At 34.5% G+C, this 19178-nt stretch overlaps 1 protein-coding gene across 2 annotated transcripts in view; it reads left to right on the top strand.

Annotated features, from left to right (window-relative positions):
• The window catches only part of LRRTM4 (leucine rich repeat transmembrane neuronal 4), a 682133-nt gene that overhangs the window by 419411 nt on the left and 243544 nt on the right, over window positions 1-19178 (top strand). The gene's annotated exons all lie outside the window — the stretch shown is intronic.

Below are 19178 nucleotides of genomic sequence, written 5' to 3'. Positions count from 1 at the left end.
TATGGATAGAGCCAGAAATGCTATGTCCAATAAATAAGATTTATTTTGCAATCATTTTATTTTTCTATCTTCTCCATGCCCACAATTTTCTCTTCAACATTTTTCCTCACTTTGGTTTTTCATGCCAGCATAATGCTTTCCTCTGATTTACATTTCTATTATGGTCTTCATTATTATTTTTTTTGAAGCATGTGATTCATTTTTACATGTGAATAAAATATTAATTTGTATTCTTTAGCTTTCATATAGCAACATCTACATCACTATGGGAATAATATGTCTTAATTAATAAAGGTCCAAACTAATTCTTTGAGAGTCAGACACTCTAACACCCTGGGGAAGTGTGGTTGAAGCCTGGAATCTCAAAACTATTAGGTTATTCCTTAGAGCATAAGCCAATCAAATTATAAAAGGAAAGATTTTTGAGAAAGCCCCTGATAATAACTATTGTTGATTAGATTTAACTCCTAACAAGTACTCCAGATTCTTGTAAAGTATTAAATGTATATGTTATCTTATAGTACAGGTATATTTCAGAGAGTACTGCATTGTATTTTGTTGTGAAAACAGCACTAGGCCATAAATGAGAATACAGAGGATTTAGTTCCTTTTGTGCCACACTGTATGATAGCTGTCACTCTTGTGAGATAAAATTTTTTATCTGGACATTCAATTCAACCGTCTCTTATGGATTATATCGATATGAGTGTGTGAGGAAATGTGAAAACTATGAAGTTGGAAAAGAGCGTTATTTTATTTAAAAAAATATATTCCCAACCTCTCACTCTTTTTTAACCTATTCCAAATATGTTTTCCAAAAATATGTGACCACCATATCTAAGATCAAAGTGACCTTTACCACTAATAAATAGATTTAAAATAATCCCTTCCCACCTCCCAGAATGTGCTCTTGCTAAGGTCATCAATAATCTTTATGTGGCTGAATTCAGTTGATACTTGTCAGTTCTGATTTTACCCTACTTCTCGGTAACCTTCAATAGAGCTGACTTTGCTCTCCTTGAAGCCTGCTTTTCTTGTTCAATTCAGATCACCACAATTTTCTGGATTTCCTCTTCTGCCTTGGAAATCAATCCTCAGCTTCTCTTGCTGTCGCTTCTGTTCTTAATCTACCTCTAATTTTGTAGGAAGAAAGAGGAGTTCTAATTATTTGGTCCTGCTTTCCTTTCTTACCTAAAATTCCTTATTCAATCTAGTTTTGAAATATCGGGTGATTTATTAGCATATCATTCATGCTTTGATTACATGTTTAATCTCTGAATGGCTAGCAATATATTATTGTTTAATTAAGTACGTATATTTATCAAAAGCCTATTATGTATCAGGTATAGGACATGATTTGGAAAATAAAATATTGAAGTAGAGTTCAGATTTTGGCCTGCATGTGACATACAATGTAGATACATTCAAAGGGTACTCATGAGGGAGTGAATCTTCATTGGCTGGTGCAGTGCAAACATAAACTGGTTAGTGTTTGCCAACAAGTCAGAAGGTGAACAAGATAACAGTTAACCTAACGTCCTATGAAAAGCCTCCAAGGACACCTGGTCTATTTTTTTCCTATTTATTTTCTAAATATATATTTTTAATTTTTAAAGTACAATATTAAATGTATTAGTACATATATCTCCTTTTTTGCCCCCATTGACTTCCCCCCAGCTCCCCCTACTCCTTGTCATATGCCCTCATCCCACCCACCAAGTGCTTATGTCCACTGGTGTGCTTATATGCATGCATACCAGCCCTTTGGTTGATCTATTTCCCTTCCTCCCCAACACTCCCATCTGGTCTATTTTTATTAACTGCTATTTTGACACTATTTAATTTTCTTCAAATAGAGTTGTTTTACTTTAACAAAAACGATTTCAAAATAGTTAAACCTACAACAATTACATTGAAAGGAAAGCCATTGACATAAAATACTAATAAAACTATTTATGTTTTCCCAAAATGTAATTATAGGGTATACTCATTTCTTCATTATATGTATATATGTGCACCCACACAATACAGAAAGACACAAAGGCACAAATAATAAATATTAACTCTCAGTTATCTATTGTAATAAAAAAAAGCAACATGTAAAATTTTAAGTAAAAAAATTCCAAATTAATTCTGAGAAGCACCCTTGTACTTACATTTGGATGTGAAAAAATAATGACTGGCAGATTAACAGTTTTGATAAAGTGAATAGAAATACCATTTCCTTTCCCCCTCTTTAATGGTAAAATACACACACACACACACACACACACACACACACACACATCATTTACCTGCAAGTATATATGTATGTAGAAATCTTTGTAGAAATTCCTGAGATATGTGTAGGTCCTTGGTTTCTTACTCTCTAGTACTTCATTAATATCTCATTGATTAGAAAACATCAACAGTTAATATAGCATATCTGGCAAGTGTCTCATGTTTTATTTTACCAAATCAGAGAACCTGGGTACTCTTAAACTCTCAAATATGATTATTCAGAAACTCTAAGGTAATTTAAAAATTTGTCAGAACCACTTAACTGCAAATCTAATAATTAAAAATACAAGTGACAGCCGGGACCGGTTTGGCTCAGTGGATAGAGCGTCGGCCTGCGGACTGAAAGGTCCCGGGTTCGATTCCGGTCCAGGGCATGTACCTTGTTTGCGGGCACATCTCCGGTAGTGGGTGTGCAAGAGGCAGCTGATCGATGTTTCTCTCTCGACATTTCTAACTCTCTGTCCCTCTCAATTCCTCTCTGTGTAAAATCAATAAAATGTATTTTTTTAAAAATACAAGTGACAGTTAACAGAACTATAAAATATCTGTGTTCTTCATGGTAATTTATAGTTCGACTGAATGCATGGGAGTGTTTCCCAAACTCTATTCTAATAGACCAATATAGCTAGTCTATATGGATATGTTAAATAGCACAAGCTGCTCCTGTCAATCTCTTCTTACATCACATGGTGTTCAGAAATTCTGCTTGACTAAAACCTGTGTTAGCTATTAGATCCCTTTTATTCCCTATTTGTGCCAGTCTGAGCATTAATGTTTATATTATGAGTTTTTATTGTTTTGTTTATGGAAGAGCACATTAGCATGATAGCATTTATTAAATGTTAATTTTGTGAACTATCCTGTTAGTTTACCTTCTGCCATCTAAAAATCTGTTAAACTTAGCTTTCATAATTTTCTTGAAATTTTTAATAGATACCTAACACCTCCCTCTAGAGTGATGGGAAGTTATTAATCAACTCCATTTTGCAATAATTGTTGAACCAGCTGTGACACTACATAATCTTACTAGTATCCCCACAAGGCATATGCCTATTTTCACAAAATTAACATGTCAGTCATTGTCATACTTGGATAAAATTAATACATAGTGAACTTGACATTTTTGATGGGGCCTGTCAATCCAGTAATTTCAACAAAAAAGCAAATCTATACCTACTAAAACCTTACTCCTCATTTGCCTTTATCTGACAGGTGAGTCATCTCTCAGGAAAAGACCTGCCAAAATGGGGATGATTCCAGTCTTATTTTCTTTATTGTTTCCTTGGTAAAATTATAGGTGCCTGAGAGAGGACTGAAAATGGAGAATGGTGTATCCCCCTTGGGATTCTGAAGGGTCATTTATTAACACTTAAAAAAAAGGTAAAAGTTAGTTATCTTGAATATTGTGAGGAAATACAGTTTTATATGTGAACAGTGCTTGAAACTCCCAAAAACCTATGAAAGAATTAAGAATAGACAGATAAATGATGGCTAAATAAAAAAATCCATGTATAATATTTACTATAAAATAGGTGACAAGTTAATCCCCATAAACTCTTAAATTCAGTAGTTAGAAACACAAGACCTATTGGCCTTAGCAGAGAAGAATTAAAAAAAAAAAAGCAATTAAGGCATCTGATGGATCAATAATAGAAAAACCCCAAAATATCCAACACATATTTACTAAAAAACATAGAGGAGGCAATTTGAGAATTCAGGGTAAAACTGAAAATCATTTCACTTACCCCAAAGTGAGTGCAAGTTGCCTGGACTCAGGTCTACAGACTTTTCAGGGATATACTATTTGTGAATGCTCAACACAAACCAACTTGGACTCCTTCTGGAATTTTTTTTTTCTTTTTGTTTCTTTTATTGAGGAAAAATTTCTTGTAGTGAAATATAATTCAAGGGGCAATTGGGCCAGCAGGGGAGCAGTTAGGCATGGATCAGGCTGGCAAGGGAGTGTTTAAGGGGTGATCAGATTGGCAGGCAGAAACAATCAGGGGCAATCAGGCAGGCAGGCAGGCAAGCAGTTGGGAGACAGCAGTCCTGGATTGGGAGAGAGATGACTGCCAAGATTGAAAAGGGTGCGGGCTGGGCTGAGGGACACCCACCCCACTCTAACCCCACTCCCCAGTGCATGAATTTTGTGCATTGGGCTTCTAGTAAAGAATAACTCTATTTGTGAATGTAGGAAAAACAATAAAGTGATCTTAAGAAATAATTATTGCCAACATTTTCAAAAGCAATAGTTTTGTTTTGTTTTTCCCTTGAGAACAGCTATACATACGTTAGATAATAAAGAGGAAAAAAATATTAGCTAAGAGTTTTATACAGGGTGGGACAAAAGTAGATTTACAGTTAATTATATGAAAAATAATACAATAATTAATAAATAATAATATAAGAATAAACTATGTTTCACATACTCACAACTATAACTCTACTTTTGCCTCACCTTATACATACCCATCTTGATGTTCAAGTGTCAAGTTGTTCAAGTGTAAAGTCATAGTCAAATTGTTCCAATATGCAAGTTTCAGAATATATTTCCCCAAGAGAACTCACTAAAAAATATATTAGAGAATAAGATGACCAAATTACTACAGAAAAAAAAATGGCATGAACTGGTGGTAAATATGAAATATATTGTAGTTTCTTATAGATTTAAAACTAAAAGAGGGAGAGATTATAATTATAGTTAAGGACTCTAGGTCTACACAAGACTTCTGGGGTGATATAAAAATAAGTCAGAACACAACAAGTTTCCTAATAATTAGAATTGGAACTATTTAAACTTCATTAATGATAACAATTTGCAATATATTTGAAATCCATCAAATATGATTCAAACAATTATCATATTATTTAAAAAGATATTTCTTCCAAGAAAACTGAAACAGATGTATTTTGCCCTATTCTTTCCAATAATTACAGCCAAAAGTCATGGATATTATATATAGAACAAATGTATCAACATTAAAAATACTGTTAATTCATTTTAAATGGACAGGGAAGAGAGAGAGAAACACTGATATGAGAGAGAGGCATCAATCAGCTGCCTCCTACATGCCACCCACAAAGGACCAAGTCTACAACCTGGCATATGGCCTGATTGAGAATTGAACCAGTGGCATCTTGGTGCAGGGGACAATGCTCAACCAACTGAGCATAAAGGCCAGGGCAATGTAAGAACATTTTAAAATATGGAGAGAAGTCACACTAATTTGTAAATTTAGACTCAAAGAACAATGTAGTGATGAGTTCCTCAGCTTTTCTCTTGGCTTCTTATTCCCAAGATTTTAAGGTGAAGAAGCTGGTAACCTAGAAATGCCAATATTCACAGATAAACCAAGACTTAGCAATGTCAGCTCTTTTGAGCCAAAGAACCAGGAAAGGGACAAGTTAGCAAGACATTTTTTTTTTTTACAAGATAAATGCTTTATAGTCTACAACATCTAAACACCAGAGAAACAGATAGCCCAGTCCCTACCTACTGCAGCAACAGCAAAGTAGGATTTTCAACTTTTATTCTCATGAGGATGGAATAAGGTATCTCAACACCATCAGTGGGATGTCAAAGGAAGTAGAATCTGGAATCTGGGCTTTACTGTCAGCTGGTAACAAGACCCACTACAACACAATGACAATTGAGATCAGGTGGGCAATATGGACCTACATGCATACCTAACAATAATTTGGTCTCCTTCTCCTTTCCTGCTGAGATGGTATCAGAAGGAACAAATGAGGAGTTGGGACTTTTACCAACACCCAGTGGTACTAACTTGGTGTCAGTAGAGACCACATGTGTATCTGGAACTTTATTCTACACCTAGCAGTAATGAGTAGCCACAGCCCCTTAGGAGCCAATAAAAACCAATGAAAAAAAACATAGATTTGTGCAACTTCTGGAATACAAAGATGGTATCATTTTCTGTGTTCCTTTTCTGAAATGGTATTAGAATAAGACAATTAAAATGGAACATAATACAAAAATGCCATGTGTCAATTGAAAATCACTTATTCTATCAAACACCAGGGAGATTTCAAACTGAAAGAAAAACAGAAACACACACACACACACACACACACACACACACACACACACACACAAAATCAATAGATGCTACATTGAGATGACTTAAGATGTTAAAGTTATTGAATAAAGATTTTGGTAAAGCCCCAATAAAAAATGCTTCAATGAGTAATTACTGGTATGTATTGAGTTAAAAACAAATGGAAATATTTATGAGCTTCACAAAGAAATGGAAGACATAAAAATAAAAATTTTAGAATTAAACAATAAAACTAATAAAAATAAAAAAAGCTCAGTGTGTGGGTTCTATAGCCAAATGTAGATGGCAGAGGAGAAAAAAATCAGTGAACCAGAGAATGGAACGACATAAATTACTCAATCTGACATTATAGATAAAATAAACTAAAAAATAAAATGAAAAAAGACTCCGAGATCTGTAGGCCTATTACAAATGTTTAAATGCTTATGTGATCAGAGTCCTGGAAGAAAAGACAGGAAAGAGCAAAGTTGAAAAAATAACCAATTAAAGGCTGATGATATCCAAATCTGGCCATAAACCTATAAATTCAAGAAGAGGCACAAACAAGATAGAAACTCAATGAAACCTGCCAAAAGTCATCATAATTCAACCTCCCCTCCACCCACCTTTCCTTCTGATAACCACCATGCTGTGGTCTAAGAGTTGCTTGTTTGTAAGTCTGTCTTGTCTGTTCATTTGTTGCTTTCAGTTTTATATCTCACATAAGGGGAAAATCATATGGTTCTTAACTTTATTTTTCTGATTTGTTTTGTTTAGCATGATATTCTCAACATCCATCCATGTTGTTGCAAATGGCAGTATTTCATCTTTTTTATGGCTGAGGAGTATTTCACTGTATATATGTATCATATCTTCCTTATCAAATCATCTATGGAAGGATATTTCAGTTGTTTCCATGTTTATGCTATAAATAATGATTTTATTTATTTTATTTTATTTTATTTTATTTTATTTTTTATTTTTTTACATATTTTATTGATTTTTTTTGCCCCCCTCCCTCCCCAGAGTTTTATGTTCATTGGTTGTACTTATATGCATGTATACAAGTCCTTCGGTTGATCTATTATCTCCCCCAGATCCTCCTCCCCTCCCCGCTGTAATTTGACAATTTGCTTGTTGCTTTACTGTCTCTATATCTATCTTTTGGTTCATCAGTTTATAATGATCTTTATTATCCACAAATGAGTGGGGTCATGTGGTGTTTCTCTTTCATTGATTGGCTTATTTCACTCAGCATGATGTTCTCCAATTCCATCCAGGTTGCTGCAAATGATGAGAATTCCTTCTTTTTTATGGCAGCATAGTATTCCATTGTGTAGATGTACCATAGTTTTTGGATCCAATCATCTGCTGATGGGCACCTAGGCTGTTTCCAAATTCTGGCTATTGTAGATTGTGCTGCTATGAACATAGGGGTGCATATATCCTTTCTGATTGGTGTTTCTAGTTTCTTGGGATATATTCCTAGGAGTGGGATTACTGGGTCAAATGGGAGTTCCATTTTCAGTTTTTTGAGGAAACTCCACACTGTTCTCCACAGTGGTTGCACCAGTCTGCATTCCCACCAGCAGTGCACGAGGGTTCCTTTTTCTCTGCAACCTCGCCAACACTTGTCGTTTGTTGATTTGTTGATGTTGGCCATTCTGACAGGTGTGAGATGGTACCGCATTGTTGTTTTGATTTGCATCTCTCGTATAATTAGTGACTTTGAACATGTTTTCATGTGCCTTTTGGCCTTCCTTCTGTCTTCTTTTGAAAATATTCTATTTAGGTCCATTGCCCATTTCTTAATTGGATCATTCATCTTCCTTTTATTTAGTTGTATCAGCTGTCTGTAGATGTTGGAAATTAAACCTTTATCAGTGGTGTTATTTGCAAATATGTTCTCCCACACCGTGGGCTTTCTTGTTGTTTTGTTGATGGTTTCTTTTGCTGTAAAAAAGCTTTTTATTTTGATGTAGTCCCATTTGTTTATTTTCTCTTTAGCTTCCATTGCCCTAGGGGCAGTATCAGTGAAGAAGTTCTTTTGGCATACGTCTAAGATTTTGCTGCCTGCGGATGCTTCTAGTATTTTTATGGTTTCCCGTCTAATGTTTAAGTCCTGTATCCATTTTGAGTTTATTTTTGTGTATGGTGTAAGTTGGTGATCTAGTTTCATTCTTTTGCATGTGTCTGCCCAATTTTCCCAACACCATTTATTGAAGAAACTGTCTTGACTCCATTGTATATTCGTGCCTCCTTTGTCAAATATTAATTGAGCATATTGATTTGGGTTGATATCTGGGTTCTCGATTCTATTCCATTGATCTATATGTCTGTTCTTGTGCCAGTACCAGGTTGTTTTGAGAACAGTGGCTTTGTAATACAGTTTGAAGTCTGGTATTGAGATCCCTCCTACTTTACCCTTCTTTCTCAGGATTGCTGTGGCTATTTGGAGTCTTTTATTGTTCCGAATGAACTTTTGGAGAGTTCTTTCTAGGTCAGTGAAATATGCCATTGGTATTTTAATGGGGAGTGCATTGAACCTATAGATTGCTTTAGGAAGTATGGACATTTTGATGATGTTGATTCTACCAATCCATGAACATGGTATGTTCTTCCATCTCCTTACATCATCCTCTATCTCTTTTTTCAGTGTCATGTAGTTTTCTGCATATAGGTCCTTTACTTCCTTAGTTAAATTTATTCCTAGGTGTCTTAATTTTTTTGGTGCAATGGTAAATGGAATTGCTTTTTTAATCTCTGTTTCTGTAGTTTCACTGTTGGTGTATAGAAATGCCATGGATTTCTTGGCGTTAATTTTGTATCCTGCTACATTGCCAAATTCATTTATTAAGTCAATTAGTTTTTTAATGGAGTCTTTTGGGTTTTTTATGTACAATATCATGTCATCTGCAAATAAGGATAACTTTACTTCTTCTTTTCCAATTTGGATGACTTTTATTTCCTCCTCTTGTCTAATTGCAATGGCTAGTACTTCCAGTACTATGTCAAACAGGAGTGGCGAGAGTGGGCATCTCTGTCTTGTTCCTGTTCTTAGAGGGAATGGTTTTAGTTTTTGCCCATTGAGTATAATGTTGGCTGTGGGTTTATCTAAATAATGATTTTAAAAACCTAATATTATTTGATAATTCTAAAATGCTATAGGAATTAATAAAAATTTAGTTTGGTATTACAAACTAACACATTTAGGAATTGGGGATCACTTTTTTTTAATAACAGCTTTGTCATAGCTAATAACTGGAATTCATTCTTAAAGAGATGAATTATTAAACTCTAGTATATTCATAACATAATTATGAAATTTTAAAAAATAGACTTTTGATACACATAGTAACCTAGCTATCCAGATAATTGGACTGAATGGGAAAAGTAAATTTAAAATAGTTACTTCTTGTATAATTCCATTTTTATAAATTCTAGAGATGACACAATGATAAAAATTGTGAACAGATTAGTCATCGTCAGAATTGATGGAGAGGGTGGGAGCATGACAGAGTGGCTATGGCTTTAAAAGGAAAACAAGAAGGGCCTTTGTGGTGATGGGGATGTACTGTGTCTTGACCCTGTGGATATCAATAGCTTGCTTGTAATGTTGCATGATAGTTTTGTAAGATGTTCTCATTAGAGAAAACAGGGTGAAAGTTTCTTGGGAATTGTTTGTATTATTTCTTAAAACTGCATGTGAATATAAAATTATCTCAAGATAAAAATTTTATTAAAAAAGGAAGAAAGGAAGATAGAGGAGAAGAAGGGAGAGAGAGTGGGATAGGTAGAGAGAGAAAGGAAGGAAGGAAGAAAGAGCCTAGTTTGTGATCTTTGATGCACTACTGAGAACTGAGTCTTCATTTTCTTTAAAAATAGAAAATAGTAGCGGGGAAAGCCTTGCGTTTATCTTGCATTTTGTATATTAACTATAACGGTAACTACATTAGTAGATAAGTGACAGCTTCTCTCAAATCAAAATTTGAATTAGAATATTATAATTTTACAATCCTACAAATAAATGATTTCATGCATTCCAAAATAATAGTTTACCTTCACAAGCAAGCAGAGGCAATATTCTTCCTGCATAAAGAAAACATCATCTACAGTCTTGACCACCTGACAAAACTGAGTCTAATGAAGCCTCTGGGGTCTGCTGCCTTTTTCCAGGAATTAGAAAAGACTAGGGATGTTGAGCTATACCATGATTATGAAATCAGAAAAAAAAAAAAAAAATCCAGTCTGTGGGATTTTGTTTTTGTTTTGTTTTATAAACAGTTAGGGAACTATAAGAGATGGTGTGAGAATTTGCAGCCAATTAAAACACATTTAAAAACAGAACAAGATTAAATTGTAGTTCTAAGGAAGCATAATCTGATATTAAAACTAGAAGAGTTCATGAGAACACGATTCCTCTGACTATCAGGAGAGCCCTTCATTCACAGGGAAGGGAAGTTGTAATTGAATTAGGACCATTGGAAAAGACTTTCAGGGGGCAGGCAAAGTTCTGTTCCTTGACTTGGGTTATGGTTACAGGGATGCTCACTTTAAACTATCAATATATTTCGGTAAGCTCTGCATATATTTTCTATTATATGTTTTAATTAAAGCTTTAAGAAAGAATTTTTTTTTATCAAACTTTTTTCAAATTCTAAAAATGCTTTGAAATCCTTATATGAAATCATTTTTATAATATACCATTTTTAGGAACCACAATATTTATATAACAGCTAGAGGCCTTGTGCATGAAATCCATGCATGGGTAGGGTCTCTAGGTCTGGCCAGCGATCAGGGCCAATAGGGGCCTTCCAGCTGCTGGCTGAGGCCTTCCTTCCAGCTACCAGCTGGTGCCTCCCTTTTCTGGCTGCCAGCTGCCAGTCCGAGCCTTCCTTCGTTCCGCGGTGCCCTTGGTGGTCAGCACATCTCATAGCAAGCAATCTAACTCCTAGTCTCTCAGCTGAACTCATGAGGGGACACTTTCCATATTAGTCTTTTGCTATAATAGGACAATTGTGTTCTTTTTGTTTAGTTAGTTCGTTTTTAATTATCACTAATTAACGGTACTATAATTATTAAAGGTACAGTAAGCATGCTTTTTGTTTTATAAAAAAATCTTGAAGTATTGACTGTGTTATGGTTTTAGCATCAGGCATGCTGGTCCTTTGCTTATTGCCACCAACGTAAGAAAAATATAAAGCTGTCACGACCTGAGCATTTTCAATCTAAGTCTTTATTTAACATTTAAACAATCCTTCTAATGCCTTATAGGTTGTTTTTGGGGGGAGTCAGGAGGGAATTAATCTACTTAGACATTACTACATTTTGAGTAAAACAAGCCTGCTTTTTTGTATAAAACAAAAGCCCCTTGTTAATATTAGAAATGACCTGAGGAGCAAATGAAATTGATAAGTTCTAACTTTAATGTTGATTTTTGCAGTGTAGCTTATTATCCTCACCTCTCCCCACCTGCTCAAATATAGGAAAGTATACTTTATTCATAAATCCACAAGAGGAAGGGTTCTATGTAGATTTACTGTGGAGAATTTCTTCAGCACTTCTCTGTGTTTGAAATACATGGTGGGACGCCGAAACCGGTTTGGCTCGGTGGTTAGAGCTTGGCCTCCGGACCGAAAGGTCCCGTGTTTGATTCAGGTCAAGGGCATGTACCTTGGTTGCGGGCATATCCCCAGTAGAGGGTGTACAAGAGGCAGCTGATCCATGATTCTCTCTCATCAATGTTTCTAGCTTTCTATCCCTCTCTCATCCTCTCTGTAAAAAACTCAATAAAATATATTAAAAATAAATAAATAAATGAACTACATGGTGGGACAAAAGTACGTTTACAGTTGTGAGTACATGAAGCAGTATATATTCTTGTATTATTATTTATTAAGCATTGTGTTATTATCCATATAAACAACTGTAAACCTACTTTTGCCCAACTGTGTATTTGTTCCTTCAATTACATTGATATTCAGTACACAGGGAAATGGTGATTTAATTTGTCAATATTATTTACAGCTCTATAGCCAATATTGTATACCATATTAATATATTAAGAATAAAAAAAACCTAATTATGCATTTATTGCTTACATACTTTTGAACTAATTATACTACTAATGGAAAATGTCTTTTCTGGCTGTTAGACTTTAATAAAGATATTTTTTATAATCTTTAGTTGGCATTTAGTGTGCAATAAATGTCTTCATAAATATAAATTCAATGCTTTCCTGAGAGAGCCCATTTAAAATAATAAATGCATTTAACAATGATTTTGTTTGGAAAACATGAGTTTTAAATGTTGAATACATAGCAACCTATGTTGGTTCCTTTGAATTCTTCTTCTTCCATTGTAACAGAAATTTAAAGCCCCAAGAGACATAATTTTTGTTGCAGCTTTTCAGTTACTTTTCAACTTAAAAAATAGCAGGTAACCATAGATTGTGATTGTCTCAGAAGTTCTTTCTTCGTTTACATTTGCGTGCTGTTCTATTGCGAGTTGGACATATTATTAAGTATAAAATGTGTTATAAGTAGATCACCCCTTGTACAATTAGTAGAAACACATTCTGTGGCATAAGAGGCACTTAGGTCTCAGCAGGAAAAAAAACACACAAAAAACATTGTGTGGTATAAATTCCCACAAAAGAACTATGACAAAACTGGTGGTAAAATGAATAAGTAATTCCAAACCTATCATTAGTGAAACATAATTACAATAAACCAATACCATTTGTAAATTAAGGCAATGTAAAAAACAATTAAGCAGGCATTACTTAAAGTTCAGATACAGCCTTAGCACATAATAAGGAATGACACTTAATTATATGACTATAAAAAATACATTAATGATCAATGTACTCCCAAACTATACACCTCTTAGAAAAAAGATGGAAGATAACAGAATCAATCAAATCTTAATGATTCAGTATTTCTTTCATTTATTCAATCATTTACTCATTCATTCTACAAATATGGAGACATGAACTTAACTGAGTTGTGTGGTCATAGGCTTTATAACATAGTGCAAAGAGGAAGAAATGAATAATGAAATGGATAGGTAATAACCCCTTAAAAGGTAAATGCTTGAAGGAACCTGACTATATAATTAAGGAAAAATGGGACTGGGTAGGGGGCTGCTATTTTGTGAAGGATGATTAGGCCAGTATCTCTGATGTGGTAAAAATTGAGCAAGGACTTTATGTAAATGAAGGATGGAGAAGCTTCAGGAAAGGAAATGGTAATTAAGGCCCTGCAACACTTGGATAGTGAGAAGGTCAAGGACAGCTGTATACAGGCTGGTGAGGCTAAGGAGGGACGGATCACACGGAGCATGGTAGGACATGCTATGGAAATTGGATTTCACTAACTCACATGGGAAACTGGCAGACATTTTGGAAGAGAAGATATGATCTTGAACTGACTTATATTTAAAAAAATTGCAGAGTTGCTTCTATGAAGAAATACACTCCAGAGTTGGGGAGAAAGTACAAGGGTAGAATGAAATAGAAAGTCTGATGAGGATCCATATGCAACAATGCAGGCCCACAATGATGGCATTTGCACCAGGGCAAGTTGCTGTCAGGCAGTAAAAAGAGATAAACAATATTGGCATTTTTAAAAAGAACTTTGATTTGCTGAGGTATGAGCTGTGTGGTAGAGACGAAGGGGAGTTGATGATCATGCTGAGCTTTGGCACCTGAGCCGCTGGAAGTCTAGAGTTGCTATTCTGACATGGATAAAAAAAGAAGGGGAGACAGTTGTTCCAATAGAAATGTTAATAGACAGATAAAAATATATCTACATTTATTTTATATATTACTAGAGGCCCAATGCAAGGGGCTTGGCCCTTATGGCTCTGGCCAGCCCTCTCAGCCCTCACAGTCCCTGCTTCATCCAGAATGTGATCTGCACAGTCTCTTCTGCTGTTCGGTCTAATTAGCATATTAGCTCTTTATTATGTAGGATTCACACAACACACAAATATGCTGTATGTGAAGGGACAGTGAGAGAGTCAGAAATGAAATGGTGTCTACTCCTGTCTGGAGACATTCATTTAGGGGTCATCATTCATATTTGATATTTAAACCCATTAAGCTTCATGTGATCACTAACACAAATATGCATTAAAAAGAGGCATGGGACTAAACCTTGGAGCTCTGCAATATATTCTGCTCCCTGAGTAATCCATGATTATAATCATGTCTAATGTTTCCAATGCTTTTTACTTGAACAATGTCTACTTTTAGTTATGTGAGAAAATTAAAGTATAACTAACTAATGGCCCTAGAGTATTTGTGATCTACTTGAAGAAGCTTAATCCCCCAAAAATAATTTTGTGTGGAATGAATAATTAAATAAAGATATAAAATCATGGGGCAAGTCGGAGAAAATATTTATTTGATCTTAAAGTGGTAAAAACATTTGAAAATCTATTCCAATGGAGGAAATGGGAAATTAATTCAAGTACATAAACACTGAAAAAAATGGCATATCAATGAACAGTATAAAATGCAAAGTAAATGGTAAATACATAAATATATCCTTTGCAATATAAATAAGAGAAAAATAATATGCATATACATTCTACATAACATATTATAAAATTTACATAAATCTAGAGGGAAAAATACACCAATAAAAATATGGGTAGCCCTGGCCAATGTGGCTAAGTTGGTTGTAGCATCATCCTGTGTTCAAAATGTTGGCAGGTTCCATTCTGGTTCAGGGCACATAGCGGGTTGCAGGAAACAGATTGATGTTTCTCTCTCTCTCTCTCTCTCTCTCTCTCTCTCTCTCTCTCTCTCTCTCTCTCTCTCTCTCTCTCTCTCTCTCTCTCTCCCTCCTCTCTCTCTCCATTTATCTCTATCTCTTTCTTCCTCACTAAAGTAAATAAAAAACATAAAAACATATTTCAATAAATCTCTCAAAACATTTATATTAAGAATTCTTAACAAGTGGCAATTTAAGAAACATAATACTTAAGAAAGTGGCAATATTAGAAACTGAATAGGGTTTGAGTATAGACAGGATGAAAATAAAAGTTTTTTTTAAAACACTGCTAAGAAAAATGTATGTTGTATGTTGGTATAAGTTTTTGACAGATAATTTAGCATTATTGATCAAAATTTTAAAGATTCCAACAATCTTTGGCCTAGAAAACATTTTGGGATATTTTACTCCAAAAATAAAAGGTGTGTTTTCTTAATTGTGGCATTTGGCTCATCTAATTTTATATTCATAACATCATATTATTTCATGTTAAAGGATTTATTCTTTTTGGAGGTTATTGTTGTCTGTTTTCTTTTAATTATAAAGAGGATGACTTGAGAGTGGTTCCTCATATCTTTCTTTTAAATATTGTCTCATAGGCTCTAATATTGAAGCCAAATTTTTGAAGATTTAGTCATGTGGATAATTTCTTTTCATTTTACCTTCCCTTGGTTTTCCCAGAAGTCTTGTGATGGAGTGGGGGAAGGTTCAAAAACTGATCTCAAATCAACATTTTTCCTGGAAATCCTCTGATTTCCAGTAAAATGGAGGCTTAGGGTCATAAATTAATAAAATTAATAAGGGTTTATTTACATAGATTTCTCAGTTATGGATTCCCTATCTCTGGCGATAAGACTATCTCTCTTCTTTAGCATGATTATTGCTCTTTTACAGCAGAGCAAGCACCTTATCCTGCATTTGGAGAGAAAGGAAGGTCAGAAAACTTCACTCACTCCTGCTGCTTGTCAAGTGATTCTAATTCTAAATAGTCAATATGTCATGGTGGGATATTTTGGGGTGGCCTGCCATGGGCTCCAACATATGTTTGCCTTTTTTTCCTAGCTGAATGCTCAGTTCTTTGTGCTAACCTCTCCTGATCCTTGCAGAGCTTAATAGAGGGAGCACCATAAATAACTATTATTTTGAGTAAAAATTTATAAAAACTGATGTAGGTGTGAAGTGAAAATTCATGAGTTCATTTTTTTTCACAGTACCTATAATGAATTCATTATATATATATTTTAAATTTAGAGTTACAAAAAAAAAAAAGAAGAAGAAGAAGAATAAAAAGTTACAGGAAGCATGCTAAAACCGGTTTGACTCAGTGGATAGAGTGTTGGCCTGTGGACTGAAGGGTCCCAGGTTGGATTCTGGTCAAGGACATGTACCTTGGTTGCCGCCACATCCCCAATAGGGGGTGTGCAAGGGTCAGCTGATCTATGATTCTCATGGATATTTCTAACTATCTCTCTCTTCCTCTCTGTAAATAATCAATAAAATATATTTTTTAAAAGTTATAGGAAGCAGTAAAAAATTATTTACTGTTAATTCTACTGATAATTTTTATTCTGCTTTTGAGCAGTATTGCTGCTTATCAAATAGAAGTTTAGTGAACTTATCCTTTGGATTTTGCAAATAGAATGTGTTAAAATCCACATGGTATGAACCAGACAACCATGCTAAAGTTAATGTGATGCACATTGCCATTCAAATGTCCTGATATTTATATTTCCCTTACATATTATTTTAAGCCAGTCAATAAAAGATTAAACTCTAAATGAAGTGAATCTTTGACAAGTCACTTCTAATCATTTAGAAGACTCCCAATGACTCACAATGCACATTATGCAACCAGAGCTGGTATTCCACTAGTAGGATTGGTATAGACATGCCATTTGTTAAAACATTAAACTGCTTCCATACTGATTGGTAAATAGCTTTTATTATGAGCTTCCTGAGTGGCTATCACCTATTTTGCCTTTGCCACCTGACTACTGAGATTAGGAGCACTTCATTGCTCCTAAAACCTCTAAATCACTGGTGCATGCATATGCTGCTAAAATTAATTTTAGCATGCTGTGATTACTCAGTCTATTACATAAGCTAGCTTTAAAAGAATGTATTTCATTTTGATATTTAATTCATCTTCTCCAATTTTATAACCTTAAAAATTCTTCCGATTAAAGTTTCTATTTCCCCATTAAAAGTTGAAAGTTGTTCTGACATCGTACTTTTTTGTACAATGAAGAGGCTTTGCACTAGCTGGTTTGGCTTGGTGGAGAGAGGGTCAGCTTGTGGACTGAAGGGTTCTGGGTTTGATTCCAGTCAAGGGCACATGCCTGGGGTTGCAGACTCATTCCCCACTAGAGGGGTGCAGGAGGCAGCCAATCAATGATTCTCTCTCATCACTGATGTTTCTCTCTGCCTCTCCCTCCCTCTCTGAAATAAATAAAAACATATTTAAAAATAATAATAAAATGAAGAGACATAGGAATAATGACCTTAGATTATGTGTCAGAGAAGGCACTTCATATCTGCTGGTAGCTACAGTCCATAAATAACACAGGGGGAAGGCAAGGAAGAATGGCATGGGTGTGTGATATGGGCACGTTAGGGATTACTGTAATTTCAGTGGGTCTTAGAAATATGACAGATATTAGGAGATCACAAGGGGAATGGGACAACTCAAATTTTGTCCCAGAATTATAACTAATAGGAGATACTTTTCCTTTGCTTATCTTTTATTGTTATAGTATACTAGAGGCTGGATGCATGAAATCTGTGCAAGAGAAGGCTTTGCAGCCCCACCCACCATCCCAGCCCGGGCTTTGTCTGGAGAGTCATCAGGATGTTTGTTCCACTGTTCGGCCGTTTGGTCGATGTGCATATTACACTTTTATTACCATAGATACTTTTTCTACAAATAACCTTTTACTAAATATTCACAGTTGCATCTAATACTTATTTGCATTGTATTTTTAGCTATTAAAATCTTCTTTTGAATATCTTATATCCATACAAATCAATATTATATTATGAGTTTCTTAAAAAAAATAGAATTGTAGTTCATATAAATTTTTAGAGCACTATTCAGGTTAGTGTATGTACAGTATACAATAGACAAATAAGAATGCAAGTAAATCATTCTTCATTCAGAAAGTTAATGTTTATAAGACAATAAGCTGGTTCTCAGATTTTGTAGCTTTACATATATTGATATAAGAATTTAAATAGAGCCTTCCTAATATATATTTTTTCAAATATTAGGTTGGTTACTTAGTATTACTTTGGCTTAATTTAAAAAGGGTTAACACTATTAATTATATAATCATTTAAATATTTTGAAAATGCATATGTTGGAGAGAAACTACTCCCATAATCATTGATTTTGTTAAAAACAAAGCTTCAACTTTAGCTGGTTTGGTGCAGTTGGTTGGGCATCATCCCATGCCACAAAGGGATTGCCCCTTGATTGCTGATCAGTGTACATGTCCAGGTTGTGGCCTTGATCCCTGCATGAGGCAGCCAATCAATGTTTCCCTCTCACATTGATGCCTCTTTCTCTCTCTCCTCCCCTCTCCTGTCCTCTCTTTCTAAAAATAATGATAATGATAATTAATAAACAAATAACAAGCGTTTAGAATCTAGCATACAGGTAATTATTTTTCAGTTTAACCTTTCAAGTTGCCCTAAGTTTTTTAATGTCTCTGCACCCTGTTTCCCTTATATATAAAATCAGGAAAATATAATAGGATGATGCAGGTAAAGTGCTTCAAACAGCTTCTAGAACATAAATGTTAGCAATTATTGTAATAAATCAGAAGATTTTTCTTCTTGTGCTAATTATTGAAAAGCATTCCACAGAGTATACTCCAGTGTCATTTCAAACCAAGATAAATAAAATAAAATATTCTTTCACACAGTTTATAATGCATGAGTTAAATTTAGGGAGGTACATTTGTTGTTTAATCACTGCACATGCTATAATATAACTTAAGTAGTTGTAATTTGTTTACTTAGCAAGATAATTTATTGATGTTTGTAAGAAGTAGTAATTGGCTTC

Source organism: Pipistrellus kuhlii, unplaced genomic scaffold (genome assembly GCF_014108245.1).
Source record: "Pipistrellus kuhlii isolate mPipKuh1 unplaced genomic scaffold, mPipKuh1.p scaffold_m20_p_13, whole genome shotgun sequence".
Lineage (NCBI taxonomy): Eukaryota > Metazoa > Chordata > Mammalia > Chiroptera > Vespertilionidae > Pipistrellus > Pipistrellus kuhlii.
The sequence above is the reverse complement of the archived record's forward strand: the minus strand, read 5'-3'. Positions and strand labels throughout refer to the sequence as shown.